The sequence below is a fragment of the Plutella xylostella genome, chromosome 31, assembly GCF_932276165.1.
Source record: "Plutella xylostella chromosome 31, ilPluXylo3.1, whole genome shotgun sequence".
NCBI classification, from domain to species: Eukaryota; Metazoa; Arthropoda; class Insecta; order Lepidoptera; family Plutellidae; genus Plutella; species Plutella xylostella.
This window is the reverse complement of record NC_064011.1, coordinates 2,639,329-2,660,140: the sequence shown is the minus strand read 5'-3', so window position 1 is coordinate 2,660,140 and position 20,812 is coordinate 2,639,329. Positions and strand designations below refer to the sequence as shown.

Genomic DNA, 20,812 nt, shown 5'->3' with positions numbered 1-20,812 from the left:
ACGTGAACGGGGAAATAAAGAGTTTTCTTTTGTATCTTCTTATTTATACGGTTTTTTTTAAAGTGCAATTGCAATTGCTGAAGTGATGTAAACGTTTAAAGAACCACTGAAAGTGATACCTCTTAAATTATTGCAAAAAAAATCTATTTAGTTAACAAGTAAACTTTAATAACCTAACTATGATACACAATGTTTTTATATAAATGAAATAAAATAAATAAGTACTTTTTCAGAATGCATAAGTAGGTGCTTATGTGTACAATTATACAGTGTGTTGCTAAATTGGTAGGTATAAGTAGTAAGGGGCTGACTCAGGGGGTCATTCGAAACTTAACTTACAAATTTATGTGTCATTTTAAAATTGGCTCATAGTAGAAGAATGAAGCACTTCTCCTTTACATAATATTATAAATTATGTAGGTACCTATATAGGCTTTATATTTATATTTATTTCGAGGCGTTTAACACTCAGAGAATATCACATCTGAAGTGAGATTAACTGAGACATATTCTGCCTTTGAGGGTTCCTTTCGCTTTGAAGTCACAAATGCGTATCATTTGATAAAAGGAAAAAACCTCGGATAAATTTCATTTCCTAAAGTATAAATAATAAATATTTATTGGTGTTTCATTTCAATACAGAGACGGATTGACTGTACAGGATGTCCCATAAGTTAACGTGTACACATCGTCATTCTAAGCAACTGAAAAAAAAAACGAAATTTGCAAAGAAAATATTGCACTTTTTAAACTTATTAAAAAGGAACACAACCAACTCAATTTGTAAGGTAAACCGAAAAATAATCGCAAATATCGCTTTTTTTTAATAAAACTTGTTCAGAATGACGATTTATATCCACCCTAACGTATACTTATGGGACATCCTGTATATAACAGTTTAAATACGGACCAGTTTATGTACGGAGAATCCCGTGCATGCATTTTGATCAACGATATTTAATACGAACTAGATGGAGTGTCAGTGCAAAAGAAACGTCTCGACAAAACACCCCACTTCTACCACTGAGCTCTTATTTTGAATCAGTTCGGTTATAAGATTAGTGACCTTTATTCATTGACGACAAATGGTGTAATGGTTAGTGACCCTGACTGCTATGCCGAAGGTCCCGGGTTCGATTCCCGGCTGGGGCAGATATTTATTTATATTAAGTATGTATCTATCTATGTATTTGTGTAGATATATCAGCTGTCCGACACCCATAACACAGTTTCTGCCTAGCTTGGGGTCGGATGGCCGTGTGTGAGATTTCCCCACATATTTATTTATTTCATTTTATTCATAAGGTTGAATTTAAAACGCGGACAGTCTTTACTTTGTATTGGTATGTGAGTTAAGTGACGCTCCATCTAGTTCGTAAATTATTAATCTAAGATTTCGGTAGACAGTCGGTTGTTTGTTCACAGAATTACTAAGTTGGTTGGGTCTCGGCCATGATATAGATCTGCTCTGTGCCCTCGGAGGCACGTAACGATCAATAGAATCCAATTGGCTAGAGTATTAATACGCATAAATGTTGGACGACCGAATGGCGTAGTGGTTAGTGACCCTGACTACTGAGCTGAAGGTCCCGGGTTCTATTCCCGGCTGGGGCATATATTTGTTTAAACACAGATATTTGTTATCGGGTCTTGGATGTGCCCGTAAAATGGCAATATGCCCGCCCCCTATTACATTGGGACTAACATAACACTGGCGGAAAATGGGTGCAGCAATGCACCTCTGCCTACCCCGCAAGGGACTACATTAGTACAAAGTGTGAGTGTTTGTTATGTATTATTATCATTATTATAAATGTTGGGTTGTGTTGTGTTGCTCAAATAATCTGACCAACGTTAAAAAACCCCCGACATTCAACTCTTAAAGTCGCATAACTTTTGAACGGCTAAACCGATTTTGATAACATATAGCTTAGAACACTCAAGGTAAAATTAGATACCTATGACACAAAAAAGATCACAAATCAGTTTAACCGTTTGTGAGCTACGCTTACGCTACTGCAGACCGAGATACATAGACGCGTTAAACTTATAACCCTCCCTATTTTCTGTGGAGGGCTAAAACCTTAGTATTGCAAAAGCTTTTTGATTTAAAAACATAAACACAATCATAATTTATTAGCTTTGAATCAAACTTTTCCAGTAAATTAACGCGCTATTTCGATTCCCCACTTTAGTCTTCATCCAAAGTGATTCTGAACTGCAATACACGTCTCGTTTCCTACTGCATCTGCCGCCACTCGAATGTCCTTAGAATAACAATATACGAATTAGATGGATTGTCAGTGCTTACTGCTTAACAAACGTCTCGAAAAGTAACACCCGACTGCTACCACCGAGCTCCTATTTTGAATCAGATCCGATAGAACATTTGAATTCAAATTAATTTAATTTATTCACACTAAATCACAACATACACGTTCTACTTAAGAAATTCTACAAGACATTAATTAAATTAGTACTGAACTAAACTACATAACATAAACACAGTTGATAAATCGATGATGAAACATCGTTAAAATTATAATATAAAGAAATAATAAAAGAATTTATTACTTTATTCATTGGTACAATGTTTATCATTGGATTCAACTTAAAATGGTTTGACAGTAAAAAAAATGCGGACAGTTTTTTTGTTTTGTTATTGTGTGTGAGATACCATAATTATTGATTGTATATTGATAATCTGAGCTTTAAGGCCAAGCGCGCAGGCGAAGCTACTTCTATCATACATTGCGGGATTCATCATCTGGTTCGCATATTGTTAATCTAACCGAGTATCCGAGAACATTCTCCATGAATACTCGCAGTATTCTCGAATATTCTCGTCCGTACACACAAGTTGCAGGATGCTATTATGAGATGCGCGATGTCGCTGTGCCTATTCTCGGTGTGTGAATAACGATCGACACTAAAAGTTATATGCAAATGGGATAGCGCTATAAAGGTGTTATTATTATACAGGGTGTTGCAAAAAGGGTATACTAAGCCGAAACCTACATGTGCAGCATGTTATATCTAAGCCCGAAACTGAAAAACTTTGAAAATTCGCGAAAAAAAAATATTTTTCCATAGTAAACCGACGTGACCAACAAAGTTCCTATGGAAAATGAATTTTTTTTTTCGCGAATTTTCAAATTCTGATTTTAGTTTCAGGCTTAGATAGGTATACCATGCTGCACATGTAGGTTTCGGCTTAGTATACCCTTTTTGCAACACCCTGTATAAGGCCGCAAGTCTTTTAAATGAAATACACTCACGGGCAAAGACACAGTTCCATTTTTAAAATGCAGACACCAAATTGGCGCATTTTGTAAAAACATTGAAAAGGAATCTGAACAAATTATTTACGTTTTAAGTTGGTAATATTCTTATGCACCGTTAAATATACTTAAATATTGCAGAATGCTTCATTAAGTTACTTTTTTCTGTTTAGGAGTAATTTGATTTTCTCAGTGGAACTTTTTCATTGCCCGTGAGTGTATATTACTTATGTCATAGCAATATACAAAAGCGGTTTAAGAAAGAGAATGCTTTGGGCTCATCATCTCATCAAATAAATATAAATAGAAAATATATAAAAAAAAAACGGATTGTACAGGGTATTGAAAAGTGGTATAATACGTAAACCAAAAATCTCTCAGGAAGTCATTCTGACTTTTGTAGGTTTATAATTTTGTTAATTAAAGTATAAAGTTAACAAAAGTCGTAGAAATGAAATAGGTAGGTAATAATAAGTCATTTTTGCAACAGCCTGCAGAATGCCTTCATCACTGAAAGCATCCAAATTATTCCAAATATAAATTTAGAGCTGTAAATATTCCGTCTTTCTTTCTTTAAAAAAACTGAAAATGAAACAGTTAAATTTCATTATTCAGTAAATAAAATTATGTTTTTAACATCATCAATCATAGGTCGTCCACTATAAATAGCGTTCCGTACTAAATACTGAACTCCATCGTTTATTGCATCCATAAAATATATTATTTTACCTGTTGCCAAGTTAGCGTTGTCGGTAGCTACAGCCTGAAAATCTGAAGTTTTCATATTCTTTTTCTTCAAATAATATGACAATACATTTCCTTTATGCTTCAGAGAGGACTTTGAACATATTGAAGTTTCTTACAGTATGACAAATACACGATGCATTGGAAAATATTCCCTAAGTCTTTGTAGCTGAGATGGAATTTATTAGTGATCAAGGCAAGCCAGGTTAATGTATCCAACGACGTATCTTCTATGCATTTATAAACATGTATTTACCTAATACTAACTTATATAGATACATTTTCAAATAGAGTTGGTAATACATTTAGTTAGACTAACGGTTATTCCAAGTATCATTTAACTCGTACACTGAAAAAATATTACCCCATTTATGTAGGTATAAAAAGCCCTGAAGAAAGCCCAGATATTAAGAAATGTGTGTAATTTGTAATTTCAGATCATGTACAAAAGGAATTTTTAATAAAACCCTTCATCGCCATTTTTTACTCGTGGATTTTTTTTTAGTAAAACGGCTAGCATAATCCGAATTTCTTTCCTGTTAGTTTTTAAGCCGTTCTTTTTTACTTTATGAAAAGAAAACGGTTCTACCTTTTTTGGCATAAGATTTTTTTGCCTAATCTCGTATTGCATAGTAACGTTTGGTCAAAGTCTCGTTACGCCGAAAATCGTATGGCATAAATCTCGTTTAGTAAAAAGTTATTTCGCATAACATTGTTTAGCCTAATAATGGTATGGCCAAATCTTGAATTGCCTAATAATGCTATGGCATAGGTTTATACAAAGTAATAATATTCGTTTGGCTTTAACTTTGACGGAGCGTCTCCCTACATAGCGCAAACTGGTGCCTTGTATTGTTTCCGCTGTTTGGAAAACGCTCCGCTCCGCTTCGCTGCACTCCGCTTTGGTTTTGATGAAAATGTGCACCTAACACGCTCCTCCTCGCTTTGTTCGTCGTCGCACCTATTTTTAGGTTTCGATCTCATGGGGTCTCATGTCTCTATATTGGTCGTTAACTTTCGATTTTTTGATCATACAATATCGTGATTTTCGGGATGTAGGAGAAAAATACCACAATTTGTACATTTACTACATACTTAATATATTATTTATTAAGATAACATTAGGAGAAACAAGATTATACATAGGTATAGACGAACATAAATTTGAGCAAACGAAACTTAGGTGTTTAAAGATTGTGCCTAAAGAGTTTTAGACGAAACGAGCCTTATGCCACATTAGTCTTGGCAAAGTGATGGTTCGGCCAAAAAAGTTTAGACCATACGAGTTATGCGAAATGAGTTTTGGTCAATAAAGATTATGCCAGATGAGCGGAACCCAAAGAAAACGGATTAACTTTCCCACGGAAAATTGTTATCTATTGTATAATTGAAAGTAAACATCCTCCGCTTATCGACTGAGGGCCGACGTAGCGTGGGACGCCCTACACACAAATCTTTCCTATTCATTAGCTTAAGAAGATTAGGAAATAGGGTGAAATTTTTTAAGTGATGCTCCCGTTGCATACATCCGTTGCGTCCGGTATATTAGTACCCGATTTACTGAGCAATGTTCATTAAAAAACAACATTTAAATTATGAAAAATAAATAAATAGGTGTTTTATACATTGTGGTGGAATCGCCATTTATTTATGTATGTTTATTGAGTACGGAATAGTTGGCTTTAAACCGCGATTATATTAGGATGTACAGACAAGGCAGCAACATCACATCATTTCGCCGCATCATCGTTTTATCATTTATCAACAATCTATCATCATCGGCTAGTACCCGAACATAGGTAAATTGACCTTTCTGTATTCAAAGCTTATTAAATTCTACCCTGTAGATAAATTTGTAACAATCTTACAAACGTATTTACATCCCGCGGTGCTGTTGGAATGCGCATTAAGCAAGTTTATATAAAAAAAAACGCACTCACGCCTAGTACTAATGTACTCCCTTGCGGGGTAGGCAGAGGTGCATTGCTGCACCCACTTTTCGCCAGAGTGTTGTGTTAGTCCCAATGTAATAGGGGGCGGGCCTATTGCCATTTTACGGGCACATCCAAGACCCGAGAACAAATATCTGTGTTTAAACAAATATCTGCCCCAGCCGGGAATCGAACCCGGGACCATCGGCTCAGTAGTCAGTCACTAACCACTACGCCATTCGGTCGTCTAAGCGAGTTTATCTACATCGATAACGAAGCCGTGTAGCGGCAGCTAGCTGTAACAGTCTACTGCAAGACATTGTCCTCCTCCAAAACTGGAGGTTTATTGCCGTAATCTCCACGCTTGGCAGGCCGGGTAGATACTAGAGATATAGTACACAAAATAACCTAACCAACGTAAAAAAACCCCGACATTCATCACTAAAAGAGGCATTACTTTTAAATAGTAAAACCGATTTTGATAAAATATGGCTAAAACACTCGGAGTAACATTACCAATCACCCTAAAAAACTACTCGGAAATCAGTTCAGCCTTTTTGGAGCTACGCTATCACAGATAGATACACAAACACGTTAAACTTATAACACGCCTCTTTATCCGTTAGGGTATCAAATACCTTTGCCATTTTACCCCAAAGGTATTCAAATAATCATTTATGTACTTCGGCCATGTAATATCATACATGGGACCAGTTTTCATTTCCGTTGCATATAAATCATGCTACGGTTGGTCGGTGGGTACACATACTGATTTCTAGCCAATCCGGTTGGAGCTTTTGGTGACACTTCGGATAATTGAATTCGTAATAGCAATGATAGAATTGGCGTAGAATAATCTACACTAGGTATATACACATTACATATCGACGCATCGACGGTCGAATGGCGTAGTGGTTAGTGGCCCTTACTGCTATGCCGAAGGTCCCGGGTTCGATTCCAGGCTGGGACAGATATTTGTTTAAAGACAAATATTTGTACTCGGGTCTTGGTTGTTGATATTTATATTTAATATGTATCTATCTATCTATATATTTGTGTAGATAATATATCAGCTGTCCGATACCCATAACAAATGCTCTGCCTAGCTTGGGGTCGGATGGCCGTGTGTGAGATGTCCCCACATATATTATATTATTATAATAATTATATTAGTAATATTCCAGAAAGAAGTTTCTCTCATTTTGTTTTGTTTGTTCTGTATTAAGTATTCTCTTTATTTTGTTGTTGTTGTTTCTTTTTCTTTTTCTGTCTTATTATTCTGTCTCAGTGTGTCAAATAAATGTATGTTTCTTTCTTTCTTTCTTTCTTTCATTCGAAATATGTCCAGAAAATGTTCCTAACACCTCACGCATTATAAGAGTGACACTAATTATTACCAACCAGAGTTAAGTAGATACACGAGTCGGTTTATACAGGGTGTTAATAAAAGGGTAAGCTGAAATGGGTAACTCAATAAGGGGTCTATCTGAATAACTTTTGTTTAACGTCTTTTGAAAATGCATGAAACAAAAATTTGCTTCATAGATCATAAACTTTGATGGTTACGTTTTTAGGGTAGTCAAGCAATACACTTGTGTATTTGTTTTGCTAATTAAATTATTTATTTAAAATTGTTTATCTACTATATTTATCACATAAATAACAATTTGCAGTATACTTACTTGTAAGTGTACCCAAGTACATAAGAAATCTGCATATATGAGCTAGTTTAAAAATAACACAAATCATCCACTGCCACCACTTCACCAAACACACTCAAGATGAAGAAAAGGACCAGCAGCAAGCCCACACTGTCTTCACCTGACCCCGTGGCTGCCATCAACAAGCTGGAAGCCAAGTTGAGCCAGGGTCTAGCCACCTTTGATGCTCGCTTAGCAGCCGCCAACACTTCTACACCAACCTTGGAACAGCTGGCAGCTGACTTCAGGACCTTCAAGGAGTGCATACTGCAGACACTGAACCTCCTGAAGACACAGATAGCTGCGGTCACCCAGGTGTCGGATGACCTGGACAACCAGGGGCGGCGCAAGTTCCTGCTATTCCGTGGTGTCTGTGAGTCCACTGATGAAGATGTCTCCAAGGTCGTATCATCAATGTGTGTGCAGAAACTTGGTCTTAGTGACTTCACAGCAAGTGACATTAAAAAGTGTTTCCGGTTGAACTCTGCTTCATCGGCCTCTAAGACTGACCGACCACGTCCCATTCTGGTTAGGTTCAGAGATGCATCAACAAGGGCACAAGTGTGGGGAAAGAAGAAGTCTCTGAAAGCCACACCGGTTTCCATCTGTGAGTTTCTGACTGCTAGACGGCGAGATATGTTCCTGGAAGCTCGCCGCCGGTTCGGGATGAAGAATTGCTGGACGCAGGATGGCAATGTCTTTGTCAAGCCCCCGGACGGTGGCAACAAGATCCGCATAAACTCCAGGCAGGACCTCGATGCGATACCGGCGCCCATGCAGGCCCCAGCAGACATGGCATCTCGGCCTACTCTGGACCGGGCTGCAAAAAAGAACAAACTGGTTAAGTAAAAGTGCCTGAAATAACCTAGGATATTCTTAGGTATTGCCTTTAGACTACTTACCATATTTGTTTCCCAGTTCTCAGTGCCCAATTGATTGCCATGATGCTCATTGGCCCAATTCATAGCAACTTTTGTAGTAATATAAGTACAGTAGCAAACAAGTATCACTCATCAGTAATTTCATTGTTTAAATCTTTGCCACAGCACTCTAGTTCCTATTCACATTGTTAAATCTAATGTTTTCTATTCGCCTATCACTTCATTTTCGTTTGGCTAATTAGATTTTTGTCTAATGCTTTACTTTTTTCCTACATTTTACATTAGTCTCACGTTACCCTCATTTGAAATTATTTGAATTTGTTGGAATTCGAATTCCGCTTAACAGCTGACAGGTGACTTTGACATATTTTTTTAATGTTGCCATTTTACAAAATATTATTATTGGTCTGGTCATGTAACGTTCCGTTCTATGCAATTTAATTTCGATGAATGTTCTGAGTGATAAATGTGTAACCATTTTGTGAATTTAGGTACTTTTCTATTTATTTAATATAGTTTTTTTTTTTTTTTTTATTTATTTTTACAGTGGGCCGGCAGTGGATGTAGATAAATTGATTGGATTTTTACTTGATTAATACAGAACAAAATTAACTAGTGTATTAGTCTATTAGATTGTATTAGTTCATATTTATTTTCTTATTATATAATATATTATATTTAATATTTATTTTATTTATTATCTATACTATTATCATCATACCGTCAATTTATTTACATAGGTGTTGTAATTTATGGATCTGTCGATAAATTCTGACTTGTTTTACTCGTTAGACTCTCTCTCTGATGTATCTAGTGATGATTGTGTTCATCTAAGTGATCTGCTTCACAACGCTTTCTCACCATTCCCCAAGAATCTGAATCTCTGTCACATTAACGCTCAAAGCATTCCTTCACATTATTCTGAACTTCTTTCAACATTTACCAGCAATTGCATTCACGCGTGTCTAGTGTCCGAATCCTTCCTCAAGCCCTCTCTACCAACAACTTCTTTCTCTCTGCCTGGGTATATTCTCATCAGAAATGACCGACTTGAGAAGGGTTGTGGTGGGGTCGCCATATATCTTCGTGCCGATATTAAGTACCGAATATTGGCCACCTCTCCCCCGAAGTACCACAAAGGCATGGAGTTTATTCTTCTGGAACTTGACTTCAATACGGTGAAGTTTATGTTGGGTGTTGTGTATGCTCCTCCCAACTCCGACTACTTTGACGCGCTTGAACAATTGCTGGACACACATCTGCCTGAATACGAACATGCAGTGCTGATGGGTGATTTTAACACCTGCCTTCTGCAACATAATGTCCGTTCCCGTAAGCTCCTCTCATTGACTACTTCTTTCAATCTCCATATCCCTAAATTAGATCCCACTCACCATGTCAATGACTCCCATACCCTCATAGATCACATAATCACCACAAACAAGGAACGAATTGCATCCCACGGTCAGTTTACTGCCTCTGGATTTTCTCACCATGATCTGATCTTTGCTTCATATAAGCTTAAAGTCCCCAAACCCAAACCTAAAATTATATTTCAGCGTAGCTTTGCGAGAATGGACCAGGATAAGTTGGCTATCGACGCTGCTAATACGGACTGGTCACAAATAGAGGGCATGGATAGTATCGATGATATGGTCAAGTGCTTTAATAGCCTCGTCACCGACCTACTCGATCGTCATGCGCCTCTCCATCCAGTCCGCATGAAGCGGCCTCCAGCCCCTTGGCTGACAGCTGATATACGCAGACAGATGGCACATCGAGATGCTCTGCGCCGCAAACATAAAAAAGATCCATCGGAGACTAACTGGAACCACTTCAAACGTGCACGTAACCGATGCAATCAAATGATACGCAATGCAAAGCGTCGTCATATACACTCGTGTGTCGAAAATTGTTCTTCTAAAAACCTTTGGCAATTTCTCCATTCTTTGGGTTTCGGTAAGTGCAGGAGTGACGTACCACTATCTGTAGACAAGGATGGCCTAAATCACCATTTCTCATCCCCTCCCCATACCCTTGATCCTAGCACCAAAGCCCTGACGATAAACCGCATTCAAGCTCTTCCTATAGCAGCATCAAGTGCATTCTACTTCTCACCGGCTACTGAATCAGATATAAAAAGGATTATTCTCTCCATCCCAAGCAAGGCGGTAGGTAATGACGGCATTGGTCGTGATATGCTGCTCCCCATTCTCCAATCCATCCTATCTCCTATTACCTACATCATTAACTTCTCCTTATCCTCAGGCACGTTTCCTGTCCTTTGGAAATATGCCTTCATGGTTCCCGTTCCCAAAATCTCAAAACCTGTAGAGTTCAAGCACTACCGGCCTATTTCCATCCTACCATTTCTTTCTAAGGTCCTTGAACGGGTGGTGATGAGACAGTTCTCAAATTTCCTTTCACGTAATAATCTCCTAAATCCTTATCAGTCGGGATTTCGTCCATCCCATAGTACCTGCTCTGCCCTAATTAAAATAACAGACGACTTTCGTAAGGCCCTGGACGAACGCCAATTAACTCTCCTGACACTCCTTGATTTTAGCAACGCGTTCAACTGCGTGGATCATGACATCCTCTTGTCCATACTCCGATCTCTCAATATATCTGGTTTAGTAGCCGAGTGGTTCACTTCGTATCTGTGTGGTCGCCGACAACGCATCCGCACGGATAACGTTGAATCGGATTGGTGTGATGTAACAGCCGGCGTTCCGCAGGGTGGTGTCCTTTCCCCTATCCTATTTTCTGTATTCATCAACACCCTTGTATCCGTCCTTAAATATAGCTCTTACCACCTGTACGCTGACGACCTTCAGTTATATGTTTCATGTGGTCCCGATGATGTCCTAGAGGCTATTAACAAGATGAGTGCCGATCTCGAAGCAGTCAAAACTTGGACAGCTCATTATGGTCTACTTGTTAATCCCTCAAAGACGCAAGTTATGTTTGTGGGCAGCAGGTTTCACCTGGCCAGACTTGGTCCATTACCACCTGTCGTGTTCGACGGAATTAGCTTGTCATATTGTGACAATGTGAAAAATCTTGGTCTCCACATACAGAGCAATTTGTCTTGGGAGCTGCAGGTTTCTGAGGTCAGCCGTAAGATCTATGCATCCATGCATGGACTTAAACGCCTACAGAACTTCCTGCCGTACTCGACCAAAGTTACGCTAGTCAACTCATTGTTGCTCCCAATTATTGATTATGCAGATGTGTGCTACCCTGATCTCACCGAAGAGCTACTTGATAAACTCGACCGTCTGCTCAACTTATGCATTCGCTATATTTTTGGCCTGCGTAAGTATGATCATGTCTCTGATTTTCGTAACAAACTCAAGTGGCTCAATATCCGTCACCGAAGGAATGCTCATATTTTATCCCTCGTTCATAGTATAGTCTATAATTCTTGTGCCCCATCCTACCTAACAGAACGCTTCACGTTCTTCGACTTTTCTGACCGTCCTCAACGGTCAAGTCGCAATCTTCTCTTTCGTACCCCAGAGCATAATGCGGCAGGGTATTCTGATTCTTTCACTGTGACAGCGGTTCGCTTGTGGAACAAGTTACCACTGGATATAAGGCAAACTAAGTCTATAGATCTTTTTAAATCTAAAGTTCGTCTCCACTACCTCCAAGAGCAGAACATTCAGCTTAACTGATCCCTATCTATATGATGATGATGATAGTAATTTTAAGTTTATGTATGTATATGTGTATGTATGTAATATATGTATGTATGTATCATGTATATAATTATTTACTTATATTGTATTGGTATAGTTATATTAATATTTTGGTTCGGCATTCAATTTAGACCATCTTCTATCGTAAGCACTACCAATCACTTTTTCAACATCACCAAAGGTTAACTGGTAGAAAATGCTGCTAGCATTAAGTTCGCCTTTGTAACAATTTATTTTGTTCAATAAAGAGTTTAATAATAATAATAATACGTTTATACAATGGTACTTGAATTTTGACTTTTCACGAATTTCCAAAAGTCGAAGTACAAAAGTTGTTAGGCCTGGGTCTCCTATTTACGCCGTAGGTTGCTTCCAGCGTCACGCCGTAGGCCGCGTCATGATGCTCACTATAGAAATGTACTGATGCGGTCTCCCTCACACGCCGACGTTGGCGCGTAGACGTAGTGAGCATCGTGATGCGGCCTACGGCGGTGACACTTGACGCGACCTACGGAGTAAATAGGAGACCCGGGCCTTAGTTGATGATCCCCTGAATCACCACCTTTCGGCTTAGTATACCACTTTTAAAACATCCTGTAAATTCAGAAAACTGCTCGTTCAATATTTACTTTTCTTGCTGACAGTAGCTGAAAGGTAATGTTCTCCAGACTTGAAGGCTTAAATTCTTCAGCTGACTTTTCAATTATAAACCTTATCCCGATTTCATTAAAACTTGAAAACGTTTACAACACAAGTTAATTAACGCCCTAATTAAATGAAAGAGTTTCGATTAAGCATGATGAATGGCTGTTAACCCCTTTTCCTGAATTTCAGCATATTATTAAAGATTTCGTTGTACTTCGTCGAAGACCGGATGGCGTAGTGGTTAGTGACCCTGACTACTGAGCCGAAGGTCCCGGGTTCGATTCCCGGCTGGGGCAGATATTTTGTTTGATATTTTTGGCCCACCCCCTATTAAATTGGTACTAACATAAACACTGGCGAAAAGTGGGTGCGACAATGCACCTCTGCCTACCCCGCAAGGGAGTAAATTAGTACAAGGTGTGAGTGTTTATATTTATATTATATATACTCGTATCGTTGTACTTATAATTAATTGCGATTTTAATATTTTATTTATTTAATTACTTACGGGTTGGGCTCGCCCACACATGACAAAACAGTCCACTATTGGTAGGTATGAAGGTAGGCATCGGTAGACGCAACGCACGCATCGCATTCAGTATTCTTTGTATAGAAATTCACGCAAGTGCGTCCACTTCATCGGCATTGCCGACGCCGTTTTTTCATGCATTTTTTAAAATCCGTTTATTCTGATATCTACCTTACCGATAGGTGGCGTTTACCTAATGCGCGCAGACTTGTAAGTCTGAATACTACCATGTGCCTGTCTACGATTGTCTCGCGAGCGAGTTGGAGGGTGTCCCACGCTCAAAGAGACCAGAAACTGGCCAGCAATAAATATTATTTATTCATTGAAGTTAAAACGTAGTTTTGTTGCTCTTGCAGTTTACTCACAACAACAAACTTTAGCTATATTTTCTCATTTTCGTTACAAGAACGAACATATACTTCGTAACTAAGAAAAATAACCTATATCCGCTCTGCAAATAGACGGTACATGTGTGTGTCTGAAATATTGTATCGAGTAATACATAAATATATCCCGTACGATATTCCCTTTACAAGTACACACGGTGAAATTTGTATCAGTGATCTAGCTACGGAGATTAATTTGTAATCATTGACTACGCTGAGTATAGCTAAGGCACCACCACCGTATAGTGCCACAATCTTATCTGTTCCGGTGGCGACGTCGCTGTGATTGAAGCCAGTGATGCCATCGATTAAATTTTGCCTATTTCTGGTTTAAACGACAATGCATTTCTGCTATTACCTACTACCTACATTCATAAGTATAGATAAATCAAAATATAGGGTCGATACTAAATGAAAGAGGATATAATATATCAAACGACATTTGTTGTATAAAAAATTTGTCCACGGCGAACAGAAACAAAATTAGTTCTGATTATGTTCTGATACACTTAAGACATTAAATCTAGATTTTACAATGATATAGGTAATATCTGTGGGTAGTGGGAATAACGAGATAGATAGACTTAAAAGAAACTATTAAGTACTTAATTATTATTTATTCATTTATGAACACTTTATTATTTTCATTTTCTAAAGTAACAAGAAACAAGAGCATAAAATTAAAATAAATTCAGACAATGTACCTAAAATAGCGATCCTTGATTATGAAGGGACCAGCTACATCTGTTATAAATCCGGGGACGTGATGTGTGTGATTTGTGTAGCAGTGGTGTTTATGTGGATGTGCTTGAGCAGCATGTGAGCTTGAGATCGCTATTTATCGCAGGCCACCGTACAAAGGCTAATTGCCAAAAATCAATTTCTTCCAGCCAACCCTTGATACTCGTAGTGGAAGAAGAAGATGATAATCATCATTATTTCGTCTAAAATCACTGCAGGTGCGAGAAATTATTCTTGGTATACTGCCTAAGGTATAGGTTCGCAGCTTCACTCACACCTGTAATCAAAGAAAAATAAAGATTATATACTTTCATCACGACCCATCCCGTCTCCACTGCTGGGGTACGGGTCTCTCGGGAAAATATTAATAAAATTATATGTGAGTATATGGGTAAAATTATTCGTCATATTTGGCAACACTAACCTGTAACCGCTGCAACTCGTTCTTCCAATTTTTCAAACGGAATTAAAGGCGCCTGAATACGTTATTCTTCTTGCATACAAGCCAATATATCTAGTATTACTTTTCTTGCATCACTTTTCAGCGCTTTTGGCATTATTACACCCAGAAAATCACAAAACAAATTAAATAACAAATTGACAACTCAAATAACGCACAGAGTATGAAATGACGTTTGACAATGACGTCTCGTTAGTACACATTTTGACCACCGGAACAGATAAGATTGTGGCACTATACATTTGCAAGCAATAATCATACTTCATCACGACCTTGACGGTCGAATGGCGTAGTGGTTAGTGGCCCTGACTGCTATGCCGAAGGTCCCGGGTTCGATTCCCGGCTGGGGCAGATATTTGTTTAAAGACAGATATTTGTACTCGGGTCTTGGGTGTTGATATTTATATTTAATATCTATCTATCTATGTATTTGTGTAGATATATCAGCTGTCCGATACCCATAACACAGACTCTGCCTAGCTTGGGGTCGGACGGCCATGTGTGAGATGTTCCCACATATTACCTATCAGGTCACCACTGCTGGGGCACGGGTCTCCTTCCAATGAGGAAGGGTTTAGGCCTAGTCCACCACGCTGGCCTAGTGCGGGTTGGTGGACCCCAACACAAGCAAGCTTGTACTGAGAGAGCTGTCGGGTAAGTGTGCAACCCGACTGTCAGATGTTTTCAAGCTGCCTAAACTGAAGGCCTCTGACTAAGGTTACTGACTGCTTTCAATTATGCTTATTTACGTTTGTAAATCTTGTTAAAAACGGGATTCTATTCTATTCTATCCTATTCTATTCTCTGTGGGGGTGTAAGTACCTGCACCTGGCTCTCTCGAATGGAACCTTTGTGCATATCCCCAAGGTCTAAACTGCCTTCCTAAGCTTGGACCATTTCCCACCACGCTGGTCCAATGCGGGTTGGTGGGTTCACATATCTAGATTGATGTGCTAAATCTAGATATGCAGGTTTCCTCACGATGTTTTCCTTCACCGTAAGAGCGATGGTATACATTGTACTTAAATTCAGAAAAGAACTCATTGGTACATGTCAGCGCCGGGATTCGAACCCGCATCTCTTGATTGAGAAGCGGGCGCTCACCCGACTGAGCTACCACCGCTCAAAAACGGGATTATAAGTATACTAAGTTTGGATGAATGGCGTAGTGGTTAGTGACCCTGACTACTGAGCCGATGGTCCCGGGTTCGATTCCCGGCTGGGGCAGATATTTGTTTAAACACAGATATTTGTTCTCAGGTCTTGTATGTGCCCGTAAAATGGCAATAGGCCCGCCCCCTATTACATTGGGACTAACATAACACTCTGGCGAAAAGTGGGTGCAGCAATGCACCTCTGCCTACCCCGCAAGGGAGTACATTAGTACAAGGCGTGAGTGCGTGTTATTATATATATATATATATAATATAAGTTTGGATAATTTTGCACTACATTTGAAAATTACATGAAATTAGCTCTGTTCATCGGTTACAATGACCTGCCTTCGAGACGTTAACTGAAAAAACATCACCCTGTATAAGAAATACATATTTCTGCGAAGCTCTCATAATCTACAATGGGTCGTCACGCAGGCAGTGCGTGTTTCCGGTTCGCATGACGAGCACTTCCGGTTTCTGCAAACTATGTGTTCTGAGAGCTTTCATAAGCTCTGTGTAAAGAGCTTTGTTATCTCCTCACGCCTAAGGTTGACTGGAAGAAAGCATGTTTGAGAGATTCTGATAAGGTCCGAAGTTATACTCTACAGATTGATGCAAAAAGGTTACCTATATGGTTGTGAGTTGGTGAATCCATGGATTTTATTACTATTTTTGGATATTCTGAAAAAAAAAGTTCTTGTCCATATAAAAAATATTGGTCACGTGACTTTACTACGGAGTACATTATTTATAGTGTTGCAAAAGTAGTAAGAATAGTAAGTTGAAAGTAGTAAGAATAGTAATTTGAAACGGGTACTGCCTTGAACAAATTTAGTTTGGTATACATATAATATAAATGTATGACTCGAAATTAAATGTTGTCAAAAAAACGTCGTCAAATCGTCAAAAATTATGAATTAAACCTGTGCCTATACCTGTCTCTGGTACAGAAAGCAGGTCATTGGTATTTTTTTTATTCAATCAAACCTATTGTCCGTCCATGAACTGAAAAACCTGTATATTATTATTATTCCGCACAATAAAGTGTTAAAGTGAATTTATAAGCTTCGTATAAATGTGGCTCACCACAAAATAAAGCCTTGTTTACATTCAGCACGCATACACACATACACACATACACCATGCAACGGGGAAGTGGATTGGGACCTTTTTATTATATGTTTGTTTGAGTTTTCCTGGTTAAAATGTGTGTTAGTATTTTAATATTGTAGGTAACTTGAGAGTATAACGTAGGTAAAACTTTCAACAACAAAACATCAATCACAAATTAATATAATAATAACAGTACTCGTAACAATAGAAATGGATAATAAGCTCCAATTTCACAAAAGTCGGTTAAATCGTAACCAGGGAAAGGTTGGTCAATTATACGTCAAATCTCCATATTAAATTCTTGACAGATGTGTCAAAAGTCAAGCAATAATCCCAGGTTATGCTCTAACCCACTATGCAGAAATTGGCACTTAATATAATAAACAAAACAATGCCTAAAATTAACGGTTAAACTTGGAGAGGGAAATAAAACAACAAAGTAAGTAGTAACATAACTATTTCAGGAAACAAAGTACCTACTTACATAACTATTTCGTGAAAGTCGTGCTTACAAACAACGGTTAACTCAGTACGTGAGCGCTGGCTAATCGTGAAAATATTCACATGAAATTCTCTCACTTGTACTGTATACAGGGTGTTAAAAAAGGTAGTATAAGTCATAAGCTGAAAGGGGTCATTTAGGGGGTCAATCTGATAAACTGTTTTCTATAGTTAAAAACGCGTGACTAACGAAGTCTCTGTGGAGAAAGTACATATGTCATTGTTATGTCAAATTTAGTGCCAATTTCTCCATAGTCGGTTAGAGCATAATGAGGGAGTAGTGGTTGACTTTCGACACATCTGTCATGAATTTTATATGGAGATGACGTTTAATTTATAAATCAATCCCTGTCGGTTAGATAACTGAGTATGGAAAAATTGGCACTTAACCTAGTTAATGTCTATTACAAAACATATACCTATATTTTTTTTTAAAGTAGGAAGAATCCGTATAACGCAATAAATTTTCACATAAAAACATTTTTCAGAGAAAATATAACTAGGGTACTTACAAAATTACAAACTTAGTTTTCTTAGTTAATGTTATTTTGTATAATCTGTATTATTTTAGTCGACAAATGCGCGATAACCTCAATGAACCCGACATTGTATGTCCTCTTGATGTAGGTTTAAATTGTGTGTATTCTAATAATGAGAAATCCATGTATATACTTTGACAAAGTACCCCTTTGCCGATGTAATGTACAACAGCCTTATTCTGCGACACAGTAGCGGTTTTGAAGAGATTGTGCTTATTTCATTGTATTCTTTGAGGTGGGTGATGTTAGTACCTGCAACTGGCTCTCTCGGATGGAACCTTTGTACATATAGTCAAGGTAACTGCCTGTCCACTGCGGATTGGTGGGTTCACATGGTCACATGTACCAATAAACAAATTTAGCAATTAAAAATCCATGAGCAGCGTCGCTCGCCTGTCAAACATTTTTGTCAGTACCAAACAAGTTACATTAGATTTGGCAAACAAGCGACGCTGCTTAAGGATTTTTAATGTTCCGTGGTGGTTACCCCACAGCTCGCCAGAATATTGGAAGAGAAAGAAAGAGAATAATATCGCGGGCTTCATGGCAAAGGGGCGTATGCGCATCGACCCTACTTTTCAGGAGAGCAAAAAAACATCATAACTTTTTAAATAAGTAATCTAGCTTGCTATAATTTTGCATATACCTTAGTTAATTATTTTTTGTTTTAATTAAAACTAAATTTTTATAATATCTATGCTTTAAGTACACTTTATGGCGTATACGTCTATCTGCCTTGACGGAAATTATTGTATTGCTATCCTTTTTTTATCATATTATGTATAGGAATAATGGGCGTATAAACAAACTTTTTTATTTGTTATTCAATAATATTATATATATTTTATTTGTTTTACACTTAAATCATTTAATATACTGATAGCAAAATATAACCAAAAATGTAACTGCTTCTATTTTTTTCGAATTTCATACGCCCCTTTGCCATGGCGTAATTTAACGGATGTTCTCAATTTAAGAGAGATGATACGCCTATAAAAAAATAACAATCTATTTAAGTAACTATTATGTAGTCTGAGCCTATCTGAAACCTAGTTAAACATTGTGAGATATGGCGTTTCGACTTTCTCCGTGTTCGGCATCATAAGGGTCACAGTGACAGTTAAATAAAGTCAATTTTTCTCTCCACCTTTAATTTGCAAGGCGCGGGTGCCTATATAAATAGAGTGAGTCGCCCGCGCGCCTCAGTTGGTTTTTGATTTTTGAAGTGAACACTTCGGCAAAATGGCTTAATGTAGCCACGGTTCTCGTCGGCTTCGCTCCGACGGGGAAAAATATAATATTGAATTTGCGGAGTCCTCGCTGCCGGGAGCTGTAGCGTGATGCGGACCAGGCGGCGCGGGGCCTGCCGGCTGCTGCGCACGCAGCCATTGCTGAGGATTTCGCAACGAAGGTTTGAGTTGATAAGCCGTGAGTAAAATGCTATTATTTACTGCTTTTAAAAGCTCAGCCACTGGTCATAATGCTCCGGCGCTTGGGGTTTTTATCCCACGCAGTAGGGTCCGATTCAATAGTCGTGGTGATGATTGATCACATATTCCGGTCCTACTAGTGGCGCTTGAGCTAGATACTTACATTAATGACCGCTTTAAGTAAAGCATATGTTAATTTTATACAGGAAAAAATATATTTTTCTACCCTCAATTTCTAATATTTTTAGAAAACAGTTGATAAAAACTTTGCTATTACAATAATGCACTTGATTATAGCTTATGTAGGGCTTTACAAACAGGAGCTTTCCAGGACCGTCATAGGATTTTTTACAGGAAGCACGTGGCTCCGAGTTTCAGTATGTTGGGACATTGTGGCATGTGCGGCGAGTAATGTGATCCGCCGGTACCTACCCGCTGAGGGTAGGCAGGCCGATTCGGTGAAATTGAAGTTCGTGTAACCTGCACCCGGCCCTGTGCTCCCGCGCTGGCCGCCGTCTCGTGGCACCTGCATCGCAGTGTGCACCCGGCCCTGCGCTCCTGCCCTGGCCACCGGTTCGTGCCACCTACATCGCAGCGTACTCCCGGTCCTGGCCCTGGCCACCGGTTTGTGGTACCTGCATCGCTGCATAGACCCAGCCATGCACTCCTGCCCTGGCGGCTGTACACCCGGTCCTGGCCCTGGCCACCGTTTTGTGCCACCTGCATCGCAGCGTACACCCGGTCTTGGCCCTGGCCACCGGTTTGTGCTACCTGCATCGTTGCATAGACCCAGCCATGCACTCCTGCCCTGGCGGCTGTGTTGTCCCACCTGCATCGCTGCGCACACCTGGCACTCCTGTTCTGGTTGCCAGATCCAAACGCCCCTTGTCTGGGAAGAGATTTTATGCTCAGCGGAACCGCCTGCACTATTGCTAGCACGGTCATCATCATCATCAGCCATCATTATGAGTGACTTATTTAGAAGGTATCGAGTAACGTGCGCTATTCATCAGTGATTTTGGCATATGCAGACGAACGTTTACTGCCAAGGTTGGTCATGTTAGCCATAC

At 38.9% G+C, this 20,812-nt stretch overlaps 1 protein-coding gene and 1 long non-coding RNA gene across 2 annotated transcripts in view; one reads left to right on the top strand and one right to left on the bottom strand.

Annotated features, from left to right (window-relative positions):
• Window positions 1-20,812, top strand: part of LOC105385572 (irregular chiasm C-roughest protein) — a 285,368-nt gene that overhangs the window by 80,726 nt on the left and 183,830 nt on the right. The window lies entirely within an intron of this gene.
• LOC125491107 lies at window positions 14,752-15,029 on the bottom strand. The gene is made up of 2 exons (XR_007268117.1): window positions 14,967-15,029; window positions 14,752-14,819 (listed from the first exon to the last, which is right to left on the bottom strand). It is a non-coding gene; the product is annotated as an uncharacterized LOC125491107 (long non-coding RNA).